Source organism: Heptranchias perlo, chromosome 4 (genome assembly GCF_035084215.1).
Source record: "Heptranchias perlo isolate sHepPer1 chromosome 4, sHepPer1.hap1, whole genome shotgun sequence".
Taxonomy (NCBI): Eukaryota; Metazoa; Chordata; class Chondrichthyes; order Hexanchiformes; family Hexanchidae; genus Heptranchias; species Heptranchias perlo.
The window spans coordinates 42,767,676-42,784,947 of NC_090328.1; the positions used below are offsets into that span (position 1 = coordinate 42,767,676).

Below are 17,272 nucleotides of genomic sequence, written 5' to 3' on the forward strand. Positions count from 1 at the left end.
AGTATAGTCATTTCATCTCTTGGTGACTCTTTCAGCAAAAAATGTGTCTTCCACTTGTTTTCACAAATGCCTGTCTTCTGTACTTCTGCTTTATAACTTCTATTTATTTAAATTGTACTGTAATTTTTCAGTGTGATGGAAACCATGTTGCTGGATCTAAAATTTATAAAAAGATCTGCGATGGTTAATGGGCTATATTTCAATTGATTCCATCATTTCTAGACGTCTGAGCATATTTTCATTCTGGTAACTTGTTGCGTTTGGAATATTAGTGGATGTAATGTGCCTTCATCTTTTGATCATAGTTATGAATACAGATGCAAATTGACACCACAGTAATCTCCTCCTCTTGCCTCTTATTTTACCGTGCTTCAAGTGATAAAAGGAACAGCAGGAGAGCTGTCCAAAAGAACATGTGTTGAAGCTTTGTTTTTTTTCTTCTTCTTCACTAATAGAGCTTCCATGGCATTGCTCATGGTGAATTGGGGGGTGTGCTGTTTTATAACTTGGGCTCACTAAGCTCCAATAGCAACTATTCTTTCTGCCCCACCATAAAACAGGGTTTCTCTTCCAATCCCTTCTCCTCATCCATTCAACAGGGCATTTTGCTCTGTCTGCCTGCTAAACAGGGTCTCGCTCCTTTTCCCTTGAACAGTCTTCTGCCCTCAACAGATTCTCTCTCTCCACCTCCCACCATAAAAGACTACCTTTCCTTCTCTCTTGACCATACGTTCAACAGGGTTTTTCTTTCCTTCCCCCTTCCCCAAATAGGGCTTCTCTGACTCTCATTTCTCTCCATGTATGTTTTCTCTGCCCCATCACCAGGTCACCAAGAGAGTCTTTCTCCTTCTCCCGTCTCTATCCCTTCTCAAAAAGGTCTCTATATCTCCCTTCCCACAAATGCATCTTCTTCATCTTTTCCCTCCGTTATGTGAGTCGCAATGGTTTCAAGTAAAGTCTGGAATTTATTCAATAGAGGCAGACTCCTGTGAATGTGCATATCAGAGTCATGGTTAATTCTATTAATGGCTTCAAACTTTTTCTCATAGCCTTTCACAATGGATACGGATACAAAAAAAACTCTGTTTTTCTCACTCCCCCCTCATTCACTTCTATTTCTCTGAAAGTCTCTCTCCTCCTTCACTGTTCCACATTCATTTGCATTCGCAGGAAATGTAAACATGAGCACCTTAGCTGCTGTTGCATTTGCATTTGTTCTCTGAGAACATATGTAAATCATGCAATGCTGTGAAAAGCCTCAAAGGAGAACCCATCCTCATACGGATGTATGAAATTGACGTGCATGAAAAGACCAGCTGGTCCACCAAGCCTGCCCCACTCCATGATGGCCGGATCATCATGACTAAACACTTCCTCCCCACCCCACCCCCCCCCCCCCCACCTCCTGGGAAGGGAAAAAAGCAGAGAAAAAACCCAGAGCCAGTAAGGGAAAAAACACTCTGGAAAATTCCTCTCCGACCCCCACAGGTGACCAAAATCAGTCCAGGGGATCACATGGACCAAGTGTTATCTATTTCTGTATCTATATCATCATTTTGTACAGTGTTATTTAAATAATAGAAGCAACCAAAAATAATGAGGGAAGTATTGGAAAGAAAAACAAAATTGCAGCCTACATAGCAAAACCAAAATGCAGTAAAATTTATTTGCATTTGCAGGAAATGTAAACACATATTAAGGCAGACATATTCAGTGTCTTCTTCACTTCCAGTGGAAAATCCCAGAAGTGATGGTAGATTATGGGCTGCTGATGGAACAGGTCCCCATACAATTTCTTGTTCTGGTCTGCCATTCTGCTGCCCGAAAACGTGCAATTGAAAATCCTGACAGAATTTCTCTGGCGCTTTCTATCTAGCCATCATGTGATGTGGGCTGTCCTGGAGAGTCTAGCAGTTCTGTAGTAGCAGAGTGAAAACAACTCCCAACATGCGTTCCTCTCTCACACAAATAATCTGTCCACAACTGGAAATGCAAGGCCTGGGTAAAATGGGTAACATGGGTAAGTTTACTAATTTTTTCAGAATATGTAACTTTTTCTTTGTTATATTATGAATGTTATTTTTAGCTGTGTACACTTCTATAAGCAAGGGAGAAAGTAGTGGGTGAAAGCTGTCTGAAGAAATTATTTGAAGCGATTTGATTGGTTCATCTCATCCTTTCTGTTATTGGGAGCTGCTGTTGACATGCCCAGTTTTGATTCATCGCTTTTTTTAACTTTATGTTTGGTGGTTTTCATTCATGGTTCATTTTCTACCTCCTCAGACGTGACTTGTTGCTGTTTTATAAATATGAAATTTGAGCAAAGGAAGTGAAAGTGTGACACAAAAATACACATGAGTTACAGTGTGGAGCTGAGGTGTGACAGATTACAGTAAGTGTTCACAGTTGTACTGGTTTTATAATATTATAGATCTTTTTTCTCCTCTGTGGTTAAACAGTGGCCCATTTAGCCTGATCTGAACTGATAGAATTCAACTTCAAAACTTGCCATGGTGGGATTTGAACTCACAACCTCTTGGCTGCTGGTCTGGTACTATGTTATGGAACACCCAATTGACATTAATTGATGATCACAATGTAGTTGACACTCACTGTACATAACAGACACTGTAAATGGTATTGTAAAGATAAGGAACCTTTAGTTAGAGTATTGCGAAGATTCCAGGTTAATATGATATCAGATACAGAAAAAGAAACCTGGCACTGGCAGCCAATAGTGGTGAAAACAAGTTCAGTTTTCCACAGGTTGCTGAGCTGTTGATCTGAGCCATGCTGCCCTGGAGAGGCAAAATTGCAGGGTTAGCTGTCCCCGGGCCTCTTATGCCCTCTGGGAACAGACAGCCTAGCCTCCCTCTCAGACACAGGGACAGGTGGTGCATGGCCCTAGTAATCCAGAGAGACTAGGGAGAAGATAAAGAATCCCTCACAAGAACTAAAAACAAACATAAATTTGTTCCTGATAGCTTAATGGATGAATGCCAGTTGATATGACACTGAGGTCAGGTCTTTTTTTTCCCTAGCCAATTTTCTCCCCTCCTCTGCTGAAGACATTGATGCCTTGCTGGGGTACAATTTCATGGACTCCAGTTGCCCACTGGTACCTTGCCCAAGCAACCATTATTAATGTATGATCCTTGTCAGTGAGTGTCAGTAGATTATTATTACTGTGGGGGGAGCATCACAATCCTTCCCATACCTGTCCTTATGCCCACGCTCATAGATAGCAAGTAGGATTTTCCTTTCCCTAAACCAGGGGCTGAGAAGAGCTGACTCAGAACAAACCAGGGATTGAACTGTGGAGTTTCCTGGTCTAGGGCTCAGCCACTCACTGGGTAAACTTGTGAAGCTATTGGGGAGTCCATGGTCCAAGGATTGCCTTCTGATATATGTTCATCCAGGATGACAGGTATGTTGCTGTAACTCCTGTTCTAAGAAGGGGGGGGGAGGAACACCTGAGATTCCTGCTTATGACTGCAATTCAATGACTCCTACTGTAAGCGTATGTGTAGATTTTGGGTGAGGACACGATTGTACTGCCTCTCACATTTGACTAATCCACCAAGCTTGCTGATTAGAATTCAAACATGAAGAATGACCATTTGGGAGAACACTTCCTCTGTGCTGAATGTGAAATGAAATCATGAACCTATTCTACATATTTATTTTGTCGTACATGGTGCACAGGGGAAATCTTCCCCTCTGGTTGAGGTACTTCTGGACTGCTGGCACTCATGGAACTGTGTCCCAGAATGAGTCAGCGGTTTTAGAGGAGAAGGAAAGAAAAGCAGGGAGAACTGAAAGAAAAACAGGGAAAATGAACCTTGTGTCAATGTTTTTACAGCTGCTGATGAGGCACCAACAGGCACGTAATGGAAAATATCTGCCACAATCATTGATGTGTGCTGCCAAACTCAAAATAGTAAAAAAAAACTGCCTTCAAGGGCTTGTATTAAATCCTGGTATTAAATCTGGTGAGCATTTAAATTTTGGAAGTGTTCTTTATTTGCAAATGCTGAGCTCTCCTGCCACACGCACACAGGCATCACCGACTGGTAACAGCTGTTGCTGTCTGCTATTCAGCAAATGGCATGTCAGCACCAGAGGAGCTCCAAAGAAATGACAAGAAACCAGTTCTCACAGACATGAGTCAGCATGAGGCAACGAAAGGCTCCCCAGCTTTTAACTTTACTTGGGTAGTGAACAAATCCACTGTATTAACCATCTTGTAGGGTTGATTCCCGAGTCCCAGTGGGGAGTGGCATTCACAGCGAGTGCATTGCCGGAAATCATGGCACACAGCCTGTGACTTTCTGTCTGTTCATTTTAATAAGTGAAAAATCACAGCTGTGCACCAATATTTCTCTTTATCAGCTTCCTACAAGCCCCATTCCTCATTGGAAATGTGGAATCGACTTTATATACATAATTGCAACTTTAGTTCTCTACAAGTAAAACTTAAAAAAAAATAATTCTCCTGAAGGTGATGGGGTATGGTTATATGGGTGCTTGTCTCTTGTACCTTGTCCAAGTAGTCATTATTTATGTCTCACCCTTGGCAGCAAGGGCTGAAAATCTCTGGTCCAAACGGTCAGACATTGGAGGCCTGATGGAGGTGGGAATTCTAGTGGGACCCAGGAATGCCGAGTCTCAACCATATTCCTGCTGGCTAGGAATTTGTGCAGGATCCTGGGACTGGCAGAACTTCCATCTGTTCCATACACGAAGTGGGTAGGAAAAAGAGAAGGCAATTGCCATGCCGAGAATTTCCTTGGCATTGCCTTCTCTACCACTGAGCGCTCTGGACACCAGACGAAACCCGGCATACAGGTCAGCTGAGTGGTGGAAGTGGGGCCTACCTGGTAAGAATGGCAGGTTTCCTTCCCTAAAGAACATTTGTGAACTGGTTAGGTTTTTACAACAATCCAACAGCTTCATGGTCGCATTTACTGATAACCAGATTTTTAAAACTGAATTCAAATTCTCAAACTGGCAGGATTTGAAATGGATTATTAGTCCAGGCCTCTGGATTATTCATCTAGTAATGCAACCACTACGCTACCGTACCTGCATAGAACAAGTAGCTTACCAGCGCTGCTTTGGCCCCATCAATCTGGCGGGTGCCAAAGATTTGCCTTTGGTGGATTGGGCACCTGCTCAATAATGCTTATCATATGACCCTATCCTAACCTTGAATACTTGGACAGTGTCAAGGTTTTAAGTCATCGCTACCCCCTCTACGCTGGCAGATTGTGGCTAAGGATTTTTGGTCCCCGAGTGACCACAGAGGGAATCACAAGCAAGCCGAAATCCTTAACAAAACCAAAAAATGCTAGAAACACTCATCAGATCAGGCAGCATCTGTATTCTGATGATGAGTTATACCTGAAACCTTAACATTTTATATTTCTCTACAGATGCTGCCTGACCTGATGAGTGTTTCTAACATTTTCTGTTTTTGTTTCAGAGTTCCAGCATTTGTTTTAAAGCCCAATTTTTCTTTACCTGCCATCCACATGCACACATGCTTTTAATATGCAGTCACTGGATAGCTATCAGGAATAGGGACCTTGGCCAATTTTCCACTCCTTAAAGAACACTGAGGCCAGTTCTAAGTCTCCTACTACAGCCCACAGCTGAAGTCACCTTACCCAGTAAATTGAACCTAGTACCCGCACCATTTAGTTTCGCTTAACTGCTTACTGGATAAACTTGCTGAGCTATTGGGGCAGCAGCCAAATAAAGCTTCTAACCTTTGATGAGCGAAAGTCAAGAGAAGAAGTACACAATATGATTATATTTACACCACAAGTTTGGAAATCCCAAACTGTGAAATGCTTGTTTGTTATTTCTAGACCATTAAATTGGAACACACAGATAAGACTACATAACCCTGACGAGCTCTCACCCTTATGCCCCTCCCTGGCTACAACAGTTTTAACAAATTTCCAGCTGCCATGATACAATATACCATAATGCAGATCCAAGAACTGTTGTAACAAAGCCCTCTTCCCCTCTGGAGCAGACAGTCCGAGTTATAATAACAAAAAAGAGAGCTAGGACAGCTAGTAGCTGTATGATTTCTTTTAAAATTCTAATGCACCCACTAAATACATCTAAATACCAGACTGTTATTTTCTTTAATTAAGAAAGAAATGACTTGCATTTATATAGCACCTTTCATGTCTGTACGATGCCCCAAAGCACTTCACAGCTAATGAATTACTTTTGAAGTGTAGTCACTGTTGTATTGTAGACAAACGCAGCAACCAATCTGCACACAGTAATGAAATGAATGACCAGTTAATCTGTTTTTGGTTGTGTTGGCTGAAGGATAAATGTTGACCAGGACACTGGGAAAACTTTCCTGCTTTTTTTCGCATAGTGCCATGGAATCGTTTATGTCCACCTGATAGGCAGACCTCTTGGTTTGACCTCTTACATGAAAGACAGTTCCACTAGACAGTGTAGCACTCCCTTAGTATTGCACTGAAGTAGATAATGGGCTGAAGTTTTCTGAGAGACGAGAGTGCTACCATTCAGCCAAGCTGACATTATTCCAGATAGAATCATAGAGAGTTACGGCACAGAAGGAGGCCATTCAGCCCATCGTGTCTGTGCTGGCCGAAAAAGAACTATCCAGCTTAATCCCACCACCCTCTGGGTGCAAAGATTTCTCCTCAGCTCCCCTCTAATCCTTCTACCAATTACTTTAAATCTATGCCCCTTGGTCACTGACCCCTCTGCTAAGGGAAATAGGTCTTCCCTATCCACTCTATCTAGTCCTGTCATAATTTTATATACCTCAATTAAATCTCCCCTCAGCCTCCTTTGTTACAAAGAAAGCAACTCCAGCCTATCCAATCTTTTCTCATAGATATATGTAATAAGTTGAGAAAAATAAAACAAATTGCATATAGCGATGCCATTACTGAATGCACAATGAGGTATGCCGAGAGTTAACATCCATTTACATATATGAAGGCATGTGTCTGCGGCCGGGAAACCTGGAAATGTCGGAAACGCAGAGGTTCTGCCAAATTTAACGGCAGGAACTCATTAGCATTTTTTTACTCCATTTCCCGCCCGGCAGCCAGCCTGAATGAGAGGCAGGACTGTTGCTGGGTGGGAAAGCCAGCGGTAGAAGGCCGCAGCAGGGAACAACGGGGGATGGTCCCTGACAATCGGAGAAGATTGGGGCATGATAGGGGGGCTCGCAGTGCTGCAGTGAGGAGGGAGGGAGGGAGAGATTAGGAGGAGGAAGAGATCGCGGGGGGGTTAGCTGATCGAGGGGAGGGAGAGATTGCAGGAGGTCAGCCGATTGGGGGGAGGGAGAGATCGCAGGAGGTCGGCCGATTGGGGGGAGGGAGAGATCGCAGGAGGTCGGCCGATTGGGGGGGAGGGAGAGATCGCAGGAGGTCGGCCGATTGAGGGGAGGGAGAGATCGCAGGAGGTCGGCCGATTGAGGGGAGGGAGAGATCATGTGGGGATCGGCTGATCGTTGGGAGAGAGAGGTCGCGGGGTGGGGGGGCAGCCGATCGAGGGGGCGGAGAGATCCCAGGGGGTCGGCCAATTGAGGGGAGCAAGAGATCTCGGTGGGGGGGGGGTGGGGTTTGGCCGATCGTGGGGAGGGAGAGATCGCGGCGGGGGGGGGGGTGTTGGTTGATCGTGGGGAGGAGAGATTGCGAGTCGAGAGAGATCACGGAAGGGGAGAGATTGCGGGGAAGGAGAGATCGCGGGGAGGGAGAGATTGCGGGGGGGGTCGGCTGATCACGGGGCAGGAGAGATCGCGGGGAGGGAGAGATTGCAGTGGGGGAGAGATCGTGGTGGGGGGTCGGATTGCAGGTGGGAGAGATTGCTGGGGTGTCAACTGATTCTGGGGGGGTCTGAAGATTGTGGGGGGTGAGGGGGGTCAGCCGACCTCTGGGAGGGAGGCAGAAGATTTGCTCCACCTGACCCACAAGCAGTGCTCTAAAAAGCACTTACCTGCAGCTCCCGCCTCCCTTTAGCCGCCAGGTTTCTCGAGTCCTGGGAAACCCTGCCCGGAACCGTTAAATTCAACTTTGAGGAATGAAGCCTCATTTAAATATTATAATCACGGACCCACCGCTCCAGAGCGGGTTGCTCGGATGTCCCCAAACCAGTCGCAGTTAAACCAGAAAGATGCACGTTCGTGGTGCGTTGGGGTCAGGCTTCACATTTTTACCAATTAACCCCCCCCACCCATCCCCGACCTACTCACGCCCATTGTTGGGAGTCAAAATCATCTCCAATGTTTCTATGTTCCTATAACAGTGTAAGTGGACTCTTAGGCTGTCTAGCATTAAAAGAAAGAACTTGCATTAATATGGGCCCCGAAATTCTGGGGTCCCTGCTCTGCCTCTGGTAGAGAGGATAATTCGGACATTAACATTGACCCTTTCCCAAATCATAGGGATGGGGTCATTTAATAGACGGGGTGAGCCGAATTCCAGCGCTCTTATGGGGGCAAAAGAGGTTCTTGAAAGGCTGAAGATTTAAGGTTCATAAATATGCCTTCTGCCTGCAGGGTGAAATGGCCAGAATGGAGAAGACAGCCAATCTCCTCTGGCAGCCTTGGGACCTTAATAAAATCCACAGTGGAACTCAAATTCATTGAATTCAATTTCAAAATTTATTATGGTAATAATTTGAACTCACAACCTCTGCTGTACTATCACAACCAAACTGCAGTCTATATTACTCAAATTCTGGACTGAGATTTGAACCTTTCTGATTCAGAGGTGAAAATGCTACTGGCTGAGTCAAGCTGAAGATTACTAGTCAGACAAGAGCTTTTCTCACCATACACACCTTTATTCACTGTTTTTCCAGTCCACCTTCTCCAAAGAGCTAATTAGGCATTAGTAGAACTCCCCCTAGCAAAATGTTAAATGGAAATCAAGAACTAGCTGAATAGATAAAGGACAATGTAATCGTAACAACTGCTACAGCAACCCAGCCTGTCCATTTACTTCTTAATACTTTAAACCTGTACTTCAATTTGACTTACCAATTCCTCTAGATCATCTAACATCACAATTGTGGGCAAACAGAATGTATATAAATGTACAAATGTATTATTTCTCAATCAATAGTTTGTTATTTGTATAGTTCAGTAGGGGGTCTACTGATAGCACCTAGTATTTATATTCTGAAAGAATTATGGAACTAGAAATTTAAGCTACACCTGACACATATCATCTATCGATAATATATTAAACATCTTGAGTATAGCGCACACTGTCTGTAAGTAGCACACTTACTTCCTGTCACACTTCAGCTGTTACATTTGAGCCATCGTACGGGTGTCAGCTTTGCCTCAGTGGTAGCGCTCTTGCCTCCAAATCAGACAGTTGTGGGTTGAAGCCGCACTCATGACTTCAGCATACAATCCAGGCTAACACTTCCATGCAGTATCAAGGGAATGCTACACTGTTGGAGTTGCTGTCTCTCAGATGAGGCCCTGTCTGCCCTTTTGAGTGGACATAAAAGATCGTATGGGACTATTTGAAGAAGAGCAGGGGAGTTGTCCTGGCCAATATTTATCCCTCGACCAATATCATTAAAACAGATTGTCTGGTCATTTATCTTATTGCTGTCTCAGTGCTATAAGATCATGAGATCCCTTTTTCAGTCCTACTGAACTGTGGGACTCCCTCCCTAGTGATACCAGATCCCAAGATTTTCCACCTTTACCGACCTCCAATGCTCCCAGATTCTGTGACTCCATTCCCTAGTGCTGATAGACCCTAAGAACTCCAACTAGTGCAGCTGGACCCCTGCTTCTTCCCCAGTACTCCACACCCCAGTAGTCTCCACAGTGCTGCCACATCTTAGCACCTTTCCGCCCAGTGCTGATAGACTCTGTCCATCCCCCAATACTCCCAGGACCTTCCAATTGCTCCTCCTCTGCAGTGCTAGTTTATCCTGGTACTTTCCCACCCGCCACCACTGTCAAACCATGAGAATCTGCCCTTTCCACTCCTAGTCAGAACCCAGGAATCATCCAGTAAACTAAATACCACATTCAATCCCATGTCCTACCAAACCTCATGTTGCCCCTCTGGCATACTGCCATACCCAGAACCACTCCCAATATTATCAAAATAGACCAATCCCAATAACTGCTCCTCTATCTCTATTACTGCTAAACCTGTCCTACCATCTTCCTGTGTATCCTCACCCTTAAAAAAAGGTAAGAGATTAATCAAAGTTACTCATTTACGGTTCTCACAGAAAAACACCAATAGAAATCTCAAAATACCTTGTAATAAAAAAGGAACTTGACTTAAATCAGTGTTGTTGATTATAAGATGGTGCGCATTACATGACACCACACCCCTACTGTTATACAACAACTCTCAGATGACTCACCATAAGGATTGCAATGGAGATTCCCTGGTATATATCAAAAGTCTTGCACATAGCATGTGACATTTACATTTTTTAACTCTTTTCTGTCACACTATTTCCATCATACTTTTCTGACGTGCTAAATGTATTTCTATTGATTCTACTTACATCTGATTGAGTTACCCATGATTGGTCTCCAGAGAAGATGGTGCAATTGCCTGGTTACCTTTGAGACCTCTAGCTCATCCTAGGTGGCACCATGGATGCCAGACTTACACTTTTGCCGCCTTCAAATAAGTTATTAAAAAAATAAATAAAAGGGACAGGAAGGCCTTGATGATGGGAGAGGGACTGGGGTAGAATGAAGGCTGATAGCCATCTTTCTCCTCCACCCTGTTTCCCAAAATACTGCCAGATCCCAGCCCTTCTGTCCATTCATCTCATGCATTTACCTGCCTGCCTCCAGTGTTCCCTCAAAATCCATAACTGCCAGACAATCCCCCCACCACCCCCCCCCGCTTCACCCCATCTCATCTCTCCACCCATGTGTGTTTCCCCTCTGACCTCCCAATCCTACCATCGCCATTATTCTTTCATCTCATTCCCTAGTGCTAGCTGCCAACCTGCTTGTTGGGCAGCGTCATGTTTCGGATTTGTGACTATTTGACCACAGAAGGGTTTTGGTGTTAAAATGTTGATATTAATTGAATTAAGACCACAGCATCTGAGAAATGTGGATTAGAATTAAAATTCAGACATAGTGCTAGGGGCAATGGAGATTTGTTAAAAACATCCCAGTAATTGTTCATAGTTAGACCACAAAGTACTGTGCACAGGCGGCTTATTATAGAAAGGATTTAAAACTACAGCATACAGCGTAGATTCAGTAGATAATACCAGAAACAGGAAACTATAGTTATCATAAGACACTTGAGATATGGAACTGTTAGCACTGAGCAGAGAAGATTCAGATGGGCATATCTTCTGCCAGCATCCAGTTCCACTGGAATTTAGCGTGTATTGTAGAATGAGTATAACTCTGTGTTGTCTGACTTACACCCCAAATTTCAATCTCCTAAGCCAGAACTACACCACTTTTGCACCAAAAACAACATCAGAATTACAGTCCGTATGATTTGGTTTACAGTTTCCTTTCTTGAACAAAGGTGGTACATTGGCTGCCCTCCAGTCTCCATGCTCAATTTGCAAACCTAAGGAGGATTTAAAATTTGTGATCAAATCCTCTGCTATCTTCTCTCTGACTTCCTTCAATGGCCTAGGTTACATGCCATCGGGGCCTAGTGATGTGACCATCTTGAGTTTTGCTCATTTTTCCAGAATCAATTCCTTTTCTACAGTTATCTCTAATAATTGTTCCAAATCCTTTTCTGGTACACCTGCATTTTCACTTCCATCAACATTAAAAACGGATGCACGATATCTAGTACTATGGGCCCGATATTAGGAGGGCGGCGGGTTCTTAGCGGGGGTTCGACTGGGTGTGTGGGTAACGCGCCCGGTGAAATCAGTGCGCTCCGCACGCAATCGCAGGCTAATTGGAGCCACTTACCTTTGCTTCTGGGTTTCGCGCTGGAAAGCTGCACAGCGGGCAGACTGTGCATGCGCAGCAAAGTCTGTCAGCTGGAGGAGCCCTATTTAAAGGGGCAGTCCACCAATGCTCCTCCTGCAGCAAACAATCAATTCTGAACCATGGAGCAGGCCAGAGGGAAGGTTGCCCCAAGATTTTTGGACTCCTCACTCCAGGTGCTGCTGGATGGGATGAGGAGGAGGAGGGAAATCCGTTTCCCATCCGATGGGAGGAAGTGCCCTCCCTCCACCACGAAGAAAGCCTGGCTGGAGGTGACCGAGGAGGTCACCAGCAGCGGCAATGTGCCTCGAACCTGGGTCCAGTGCAGGAAGAGATTTAATGACCTAACCAGGTCGGCCAAAGTGAGTATACTTACCCATTCTCCCACACTCCGTCTTCCACATCACCTCCACCACCACACAACCCCTTCTGCACTGCCACCACAACGCTCTCGCATCACTCCTCACATCCACTCAACTATCATCCTCACCTTGCCTGCACGTACTCACCGCCCCAGTTCCCATTCAAACACTACCAAGCAACCCAATCCTCATACAATATCATGGCTATGTTGTACACGCACCCTCCCATGCATCTCCCTCATGCTCAACCCCACCCACACCAATGCATCCAGTGGGTCACCACGCAACCATCACTCAATCACGCCTCTGTGTTTTGCCTTGACAGGAGAAGAGATGCTAGAATGCCCAGGAGAGGGCACGGACCGGAGGGGGCCCGCCACACCAGGTGGCACTAACAGACGCGGAGCAGCAGGCATTGGAGATCAGCCGCACGCTGGAGTGCCTGTCCGTGGCGGATGCCGAGGTTCGGATTGCACGAGCGGCCGGTGACAGAAAGCGAACACTCAGCACTCATGATAGCGAATGATCTTAGCATCACTTGGCATCTGCAGCGCCTCAACATCTGTCCACATGCTTAATATTGCTTTCTGTTCTCTTGCAGGGCCATCTGCGAGTGCCGTGACCGTGGAGGGCGATTCCTCAGAGGACCTGCCAGCCTCTGAGGGTCCATCGTCACATCTGAGCCAGCCATCTGCCAGCGCAGATACACACACCTCGGTGGGTCCCCGTCCTCACTTAGTTGGGTTTGCACATGGTGAGTCACCACGCACATGTGAGCACGAGCAGACCCTGGTGGCAGGGGCATCCGTGGAGAGTCCACGTCGGTGGGAGCACTCTTCTCCAGGCTCTGCTCAGCTGGACACAGATGCTGAACCCTGGGGGCCAGCCATAAAAAGGAGAGTCATCGAGGGGCAGCAGCACATTGCCGAGGTGCTGGAACAGGTGCCACACACACTCTCCACAATCGCACAGAGGATGGAGGAGTCCAACTCCTGCATGAGGGGAATGGTGGCACAGGTACAGGAGGGTATCTCCAAGATAGTGTCACAGGGACGTGATGGCATCTCTGAGATAGTGTCGCGGGTAGGTGCGGGAATGTCTGCGATGGAGGAAAGGCTAGCCTCCATCGAGCGTAAAGCACGGCTCAACAATGAGTCCATTCAGGCCCTGACAACGGCCGTTCGGATTCAGGGTGAGCAACATTCTGCCACCTTAAACAGGCTGACAGATACTTTACAAGTGGCCTTCCAAGGCCTCACACAAGCCCTCCAAACTGCTGTCCAGCAGGGTGGAAGGAGTGATGTGGGCCTGGGCCATGAGAGGGATGATGGTGAAAGGGGACATGGAAGTGGGGACGCCACTCAAAGCGCTCCCACGTCTCACCCGTTACCCCCCTCTCAACCAGTACCCGCAATGCTGCCCCCTCTCCAGGTGGCCGGGTCTGCCCCTGCACAGGTGCAGGTGGAGCAGTCTTTGGAGGGGCCCTCACGGGCACCGAAACCCAGAGGGCGTCGGCCCAAAGCATCTCATCGGTCAGAGCATGGACAAGAGCAACCTGACACTACCTCTGCTGAAGCCACAGGGGTAGCACCACATAAGGGTTCCCGGAAACGAAAGGCAAAGGTTTTGTGAGCACAAAGGGAATGCACAAGGGTGTCTGACGATTTGTCATGTTTTTTATTTATATTTCTTTTCTGCCACATGCGCAATAAATATTATTATTATCACCACTACTGCCACGTCTTGGCCATTCTTGACTGGCTTGTGGAATAGGTCAGTGCATCACTGGGGAACCCGGAAATGGGTGGGTTGGAGCGGGGCTCCAGACCCACCCTGGGAATTCCCGATTTTCGCAGCCCCCCCACCACGAACGCACCTGACCAAGGGTGCGAAAATCAAGCCCTATATCTCAGTAGTGAGCTGGGGAAACTTGTATTATTTAAAATAAATACTCAGCAACATCAATTTTAAATGATGCAGTTATCACTAGCTCACCACTTCCTTTTCAAGCCAGGTTTACAGCTAAACATCACAAGTATGCTTCGTATCCCAGACTACCAATGTACAATGGCACAAGAGATGCACTAATCTGTAAAGAGAAAAGATAGGTTTTAACGTTTCTGGTGTAGATCTTTCATCAGAACTGAAAGTTGGAGGATAAGTGACTTCCTTTATAGGACTGGACCAAACAGGATATGGGAAACTATGGGGGTGAACCTCCATGGGGGTTCTCCCACTCGTTCACCATAACTTCGGGCGAATTTATGCCATTTATCCAAGCTCTCTGCAGCCTCTTCCACCGAAGTTATGATGGACAAACAGAAGAACCACCGCGGAAATTCAACCCCTTTATTCAGAGCAAGAATATTAGCACATCTTATAGTTAACAGATTAGGAAGTAACTGCAGTGGGAAACTTTGTGGGAAGGCCACATATTAAGCAAGCCTAATTTTTTTTTTGGATTGCCACAGATGTTATATAGTCTGAATTTTGCAAGTGATATATACTGTTAACATTCCAGTTATAGGGTATATCTTTAAGAGAATATGCCCATAACATCATTTTGCATATCCCATACAATACAATGATTTTTGAGCTAATTTTTTAGTATATTATAACAAATAGCAATTTTTTCCTTTTCCTCAAATTTTCTCATCTTATTTCCTTCTTTTTTTGAAGCCAGTAATTCATTTGGGTGTAATTCCACATGCATCAACAGCCCTGCTACTTCATCAAATGATTATTCTTCATGTATGAGTTTGGACAGGAAAGTGTGTGTGTAGGGGGGGTTGTGGGGAGGGGGAAGGAGGAGGTTAAGGAGGAGGGCCCAGGGGCTGAGTGGCCAGGTCCTGCTCCTACTTCTTGTGTTCTTTAGATTTGAGATTAGGATCAGATCAGCCATGATCTTATTGAATGGCGGAGCAGGCTCGAGGGGCCGATTGGCCTACTTCTGCTCCTATTTCTTATGTTCTTATAATAAATGTCTATGTTGGACATCATTGCTGACCTTGATTCTGTGCTCACCTAACATCCACACATGAACATTTTCAGCAGGGGGTTATAGGGTGGCAGTCTGAAGTAAAGATCTTGGCTGTTTTTTCTTCTCCGTAGTCCAGAAATATCAAAAAAAATAATTGTCCCACTAACACCTAGTTGAGATGAGCTAATTCAGCATTGATCAGAAACAGGATGAATAAGGAACAACTATTTCCAATGGCTAATGAATCAGTGATAAGGGATCATCAATTTAAAATTGTCACTGAGTATGATGAAATAGGTTAGAGAATTTTTTTATGGAGAGAATTGTTGGAGCATGGAGTGCTACGCCACAGGGAATGGTTGAGGTAGAGACCATTGCATTTTTTAAGGGAAAATTAAATAAACATATGTAGCAGTAAAAATACAGGACTTATGGGAAAGGTTAGGACAGTGGGATTAACTTTGGAATGCTCTAGTAAAGAGCATTATAGACACAATGGACCAAATGCCCTCCTTCTATGCTGTAAACTTTGGTGGTTCTATCATTAAAACCTGGACTTGTCCTATATGGGGTATTTACTGACTACAGCATTCTTCTAAAAGCTTTCTAGAAGCTTCGCTAGGGATAGGGTAATTGGGCAGGGTTGCTCAGGGTCTTCCCTACTTTGTCTTAGGATGGTGTTGGATTGGGCTTATTATCCTTTGTGGTGCTCTCCCAGTTTCTCTTTATAGTAGAGATAGCACCGCTTTATCTCCTTCACCAACCATTTTACTGTAATAAAGGAACAGTTGGTGGATTTTAATGCTGGCTTTTAGGTCTAACACCTCTAGGATGGAAAGGTTTGACTGCATAGCTAAACCTTAGAACTGCTGAAGTGGAGACCTTTACAATGAAGGTCGGATGGGGATTCCGCTCAACTGCACTGACGTCGGTGGAGCGGGCCCCCAGGAATTTTGGGACCATAAAATTTTTACAGCATGGAGGGTATTTGGCCTACCGTGCTAGTTCCAGCTGTCTGAAATATTTGTTTAGTCCCATTTCCCTGCTGTTTTAAATTTTGCTTTTTCAAGTATTTACCACTTCCTTTTGAAAAGCTGTTATGGATTCTGCCTCCACCACAGTTCCTGGTAGGGTGTTCCACGTCTGAACAATCGTCTACTTATCTCCCTGATTCTCTGTACAACAGTTTGCCACTGAACACCTTCCCTACATGTTATTTAAACAAAAATCTGTTTGTTACAAAATTTATGGATAGAGTAAGCCATGATGCAATTGCAAATAGAGGACAAAAACCCAAAAGAAATATTGGAGTGACAAAAGCACCATTTACTTACCAAATAAGGGAACCTCTCATTTGTTTCTTAGTCCAAGTGGAACTGGTTCCTTCATTACTATTTTTATCAACACCAAAAAATGTAGTTCTGCCACTCTTTACAATTACAGGTTCCCTTTTCTCTGACACACAAGTGTCACACAAGAAAACGATTCCAGCTAAATGTTTTTAGTGTCTTTCAGCCTTGCTTTGGCTGCTATCAAAGCTATTGCAACATTTAAGTAAACTGTTAGAAGGAGGTCTCGCACTTTAACCAGAAGAAAATGTGACCTAAAATGACAAGATGATAACACCGTACAGTCTTCAGTGAGGCAAAGAAATAACTTGTTCCAGAAGCAGAATTTTGGTCTCAACAAAGATAAATTAACAGAAAGATAATCTAGGTGCAATACTTAATATGGAGTAATAGATGGCAGGGTGTATATAACATAGATAATAATAAATGATGGGTGGGGAGTGTTTCTTCCTTGAACAAGCCTCTAGCCTTCTGGCTATAATAAGTAGATTTCCATTTGTTCTGTTTGACCTTTGGTGAGCTAGTTTGAGTTTTCTGTCAGGGATATTCTTTTTGTCAGTGACAGCAACATTTCCTTTATTACCAATAGCCCATCACTGTT

The 17,272-nt window shown here is 44.9% G+C and overlaps 2 long non-coding RNA genes across 2 annotated transcripts in view; one reads left to right on the plus strand and one right to left on the minus strand.

The window, feature by feature from the left end:
• Positions 1-3,976, plus strand: part of LOC137320885 (uncharacterized) — a 45,419-nt gene extending 41,443 nt beyond the window's left edge. Inside the window, exons 2-4 of the long non-coding RNA XR_010962661.1 lie at positions 1,877-2,020; positions 2,284-2,392; positions 3,863-3,976. This is a non-coding gene — a long non-coding RNA (uncharacterized lncRNA). The remainder of the gene's footprint in view (positions 1-1,876; positions 2,021-2,283; positions 2,393-3,862) is intronic.
• LOC137320886 (uncharacterized) lies at positions 1,641-16,711 on the minus strand. The gene is made up of 2 exons (XR_010962662.1): positions 16,657-16,711; positions 1,641-1,998 (listed from the first exon to the last, which is right to left on the minus strand). It is a non-coding gene; the product is annotated as an uncharacterized lncRNA (long non-coding RNA).
• Positions 16,712-17,272: the final 561 nt, after the last annotated feature.